Here is a 5,129-nt window from a genome sequence, read left to right on the forward strand (position 1 = left end):
GATCGGCGACGCAGTGGGAGGTAAACAGGCGCGATACGCCGAAAAAAAAAAAGTCCGCAGCGCAGAGACGGGATAGCGACTGGGGAGGCGACGCTCCTTGTGTTGACAGAAAATGCGTCACCGCGCACAGTTTCGTGGAAGAAGCAAGAGGGAGCACTCGTGGCTTCGCGCAAAAAAGAAAGAGGAAAAGAAGTTATATGTCCTAGACGGTGTATATATATAAAAAAGCGAAGTATAGAAAGAAAGATGCGCAGAGAACATCTTCGTTGTAGAGTCAACAAGAGGTCTCTGTTTGTCAAAGGCACGTGTGGTCATGCTTCTAGTTTTCTTTTTTTTATATCTTCCTGCTTTTCTTTTTTTTACGAAATGCGATAATCTTTCGATCGTCATCGTAGTGGAAGAGAACGCCAGGCTGATTCTCGTATTGTTCCCAGGAAACCAGAATTCCTCGACCGTGGTTCGTCGTCAGCATAGAAGCTCTAGCGTGTTTTTGCGAGAGTTTTTCAGAAGAAGCATCAAGACTAGATGATAAAATATAATGCGCGAACAGGTACTTTTTACCATTTTTCTAAAATAATGTACTGTGCCCTTACTTCAACCCCCAGAGCATCTATCAGGTATGCCCACCCGGTTAGCCACCTTCTTTCTCTCTTTTTTTCTCTTTCTCTCTGTATATCTTTCTTTCTCATCTTGTTTTTTATGTACTACATTTTCTTTTAAGCGCGATACACATAGAATGTAATAATAATAATAATATTAATATCTGGGTTTTACGAGCTACAATCACGATGTAGTTACGAGGCACGCCGTAGTGGAGGGCTCCGGAAGTTTTGTATACCATTCGGTGTTTTTCAACGTGCAGTGGCATCGCACAGGACATGCACCTGTAGCATTTCACCTCCATCGAAATGATGCACGTAAGTAGGCAACACTGGTTCGATCCATAGTCAAAGGCCTGTTTGGGGTCTTAATATTGTAAGAACAAAAACAAATTTTGTTTCGGATGCATGCGAACATTACGTAACAGACCATTCTCACTAACGAAGAAAGTAAAACTAAGAATAAGTAAGTGTGAGTATGGGAACCATCGTTAAAGGCGCAACACCACACAACACAAGAGAAGACCAGACGAGCACAGGCTCCGCGTGCACAAAAAGAGCTCCTTCCGTACAATTCAGCTCACTCAAAAACGGTAAAGAGAGGCATCGCTACTCTCTGTTTAGATTCAGCACTTCGGAAGTCGTGCATTCACAAGGTGCAGGATAGTTTTAACCTTCAATTGGGGAGGCTCTTTTCAGCCGGCTTCCCTGGGTCGGTCGTCTTGTCTGTTGCTGAGACGCTGCTTAAGAAGTTGAAGCACCGTTGCTACTCAGATGCCGCGAAGCCCCTGGTGGGCGCTCAGAGGCCAGAAGTGGTGCCGTACATGCATAAGGTCACACATAGCCTGAAAAAAAGTGGCTAGCCGGTTCAACGTGCCGTTGGCTTTCTCGGCCCCCCAGAAGCTCGCTCAGCTGAGCCGTCGCACCACCTGTGCGGAGGAAAAGGGAGGCTGCAAAAAGAACCATGAACGACGTTTCGTTCAGTGTGCCAGCAACGTCGTGTACGAGATTCCCCTGACCTGCGGCAAAGTATATATCGGCCAGACGGGGCGCTGCCTCAATGACCGGCTCAGGGAACACGCAAGAAATCTAATTAACAAAGAGCGAAGCCATCTTGTCGACCATTGCATGACATGCCCGAATTGTGAACCACGTTTCCGATGCGCAAAAATTGTAGGTAGAAGCAGACAAAAAACGGCTCATGAAACGTTAGAAGCGTTTCTAATCAGGAAAGCAGGTGAGGCGTGTGTCAGCGACACTTCCATTGCGCTTTACAAAGCTGAAATTGATTTTCTTTCGCGATATTTTTGATGTTTTCCGAGGATTGTTGTGACGTTGCGCCTGCGCAGCCTGTTGGTATATATGCCTGGAGATCTGCCTTCAATAAATCAGTTGTTAGTTTGCGCCTGTGCTCGTCTGGTCTTCTCTTGTGTTGTGTGGTGTTGTGCCTTTAACGATGGTTCCCATGTCTGAACACCAACTAGCCCAACAGTCAACTCTCTTAAAGTGTGAGTAATTTCAATGTATCCCATAAACGAAGACACGGTATCTATGATAACATAATTAGTAACCTCCAGTAATGCATGATTATCCTGAAAAAGCTTAAACGGCTCCGCTGTCAAAATTACCGCAATTTGCACTAAGTCGCGCAAGGCGGGGTCAGGGCAGAGTTAGTGGTCACGTTTCAGCGCCTGTTGATAACCACTTGTACAAAATGCTCCGGTGGTCATTGAGCGCATGCCGGTTCATGATGATGATATTTTCGATCTACGACTCACGGCAAACCTCGACCATAACAGCTATGCTGTAACAGAAACGTTCAAAGTTGCGTAATCATAAGCAAAGGTTCGTGCAATGAATGCTCGTGTGTGCGCGTGGTTCACCGACCTTGTCCTGCTTTCCCAGCCGGACTCAACTGTCTGCTCTCTGCTCGTTACATCTTCTTTCCCCGTCGCATCCCACGATTACTACGTAACGCCGCCATCAGTTTACGCCACGCAAGGCTTAGGTAATGAATCCGAATGCGGACAGTGTAAATTTGACATTCGGCGAGCGCAGCGCACACACTCGTAATGCAAGTGGTGGTGGTGGTGGTAATGGTTTGAAGAGGAAAAGGCGCCTAATTTCTGCAGCCCGGTCGGGATGCAGAAATGCAAGTCGGATAAACGCGCTCCATTACCAACGGTGCTCCTTTTCCCTCTCCCCCGCCACGCATCCTCTGCTGACGTCACAGTGTGAAACTCGATGGCGCAACCGGATGTCCCAACCTCCGCGCCGATAGCTAGGGCCTCCCCGTGGTGTCCATTCAGCCGTCTAGGTGGGCGCCGTGGAAGAGCCCGGCGCACGTGAGCCGACAGTCACGTTTTTACCCGGGGACCTCCCGTATCTCGAAGTAATAGTGGGCAGGGGTTATGAAAGACGCTAACTTCTGCAACCCGAATAGCGAGCACGGCGCAGATTCGTGGAGAAGGAGGGGGAGGGAAAGGAGAGACCAGCGTCTTGATATGAATGCTTATAGACTACTATGTGGCAGGTTGGGGTACCTGTCTTCCATTTATGGGGGGGAAAAACTGCCGGGTTCCCGGCGGCACCGGAATCTAACCCTTTGCGACACGATGTGTGTATTTGTACACGAAACTTGCTTTTGTCATTTCTGTGCACTAGTGGCAGTAAAGAGACAACGAACGCTGATATATTGATAAATTAAACATTATTGCTACCTAAAGTTCTCGTGCATTACTTCTGGGCGGAATATTTTCCGAGAAACGATCACTTCGGTGAAGTATCTACCGTGTTTAAAGAGACGCTCTATGGGGCGTTTCGTCAGGAATTTTGAAATATTTCTTTATATACTTCTGGAATGGTTGCCGTCAGCAGGTAACTATTGGATGCATTTTGAATGGGTCACTGAACTTGTTTTCTCGCGTGACTAGCGTGACTCACTAAGAAATCTGGCGTGACTAACTGTACAGTAATTAGATAATTATTTACATAATACAATTAATTGCTATAAAAAACTCACAGGGTCCCTTATGCATTCGCGTAAGACGATTCGAAGGCAGAAGCCATCTTCGTCTTTTACTTTCGATGTATCGATCCTCCCCCGCCTCCTCTCGAGATTTCTGCAACCATTAATGTGCCGTATTCACTGCCTCCACGAACGGAGGCATTCACCTGATTTTGCACGGCCTCCGTGATCGACCCACCTTTGACCAAGCGACGATGTCATGTGCTGACGTCATCACGTTACGTCACGCTGTGGCGTCGACGACGTCATAGTGACGTCATGCGACGTCACAGATTTTGGCGATCTGTGACGTCATCACGTGATGATAATTTTTTTTTATAATTCGTGTTCACGCCCGCCGACGGTCAATTTTCGCGTTTGATGAGGCATCCAAGGCTTTCGCCTTAATACACTATACTTTACTCAAGCATTTCCACTTGCTTTATATAAGGTTCTGGAGACTCAATATATATTGAGTCTCCAGAACCTTGGCCTCAAATTGTACGCATTTATGGACCGTTGATCAAATGCGTGTCGCAAAGGGCTGACACTACCTTCATCACTGGAGGCGGCAGCCCTACCACTTCACCGCCACTGTGGTCTCCAGTAGCAGCCAGTGCCCATCTCCTTCCATCCCTATTTCCAGCTTATCCTCTCCCATAGAAAGACTAACAAATAACGAGGAAAGAACACGCGGGCTGTAGGAGGCGGTGACGAAGAAGGAAGGCGTCAACACACTCCGTGCTCTCAACACACACACAGAGAAAGGAGCTAAAGCTCGAGCTGCCTCTGAATGGGGGCTCGCTCTCAGCATGTAGTCCAGCTGGGAGCACGCCGCGTACATGGTCCGAGTTGTGCAAGCATCACCGGGGCGCTAAGGAAAAGAGTGCGACGAAGCAATGCCGGTGAATGAAGAGCGTGTAAAAAGAAAAGAACGCGACCTTCCTTTGTGTATGCATCCGTCCTGCACCGAGAAAACCAGAGCAAAACGTGACATGGTCGCCTTCGGTTACGCAATCAACGGGGTTGAATAAACCCTGTAATTCTGTAACGTAATCTCGCGATTACGAATTTCTTTGAGCGCCGTAACTCGTACACGCTCTAGTACACGACTCCGCAAGCCCTATAGAGCTCGACAACCAGGGGCGTAATTTTTTCTTTTGGAAGGGGCGAAGGGGGCGATGGGAGGGCGAGGTGCGCCAGCCCTCTTTTCTGTATGGAATCAATAGTCAACTTTACGCCAAAAACACGACCACAAGGAGACACGACAGGACGGTGGATCATTTATGTATGTTTGTGCTTGTGTTTGCATGTGTGTGTGTGCGCGCGCATGTCTATGTAAAATTTAAAATTTTCGGGGGGTGTTTGGTGTCGTTGGTACTCAGTAATTTCGTGTCTTTCTCAGGTGTGCCTGCTGTTCTGACTAGTGATTACAAAAGCTTGTGTCTTTTTTGTCTCTCAATTGAAATGGTCGTGGTAACACGAATGAAGAATCCACCAATACTAACGTTTGTTTCTGTTGC

The sequence above is a fragment of the Rhipicephalus sanguineus genome, chromosome 8 (genome assembly GCF_013339695.2).
Source record: "Rhipicephalus sanguineus isolate Rsan-2018 chromosome 8, BIME_Rsan_1.4, whole genome shotgun sequence".
In the NCBI taxonomy this organism is placed as follows: Eukaryota; Metazoa; Arthropoda; class Arachnida; order Ixodida; family Ixodidae; genus Rhipicephalus; species Rhipicephalus sanguineus.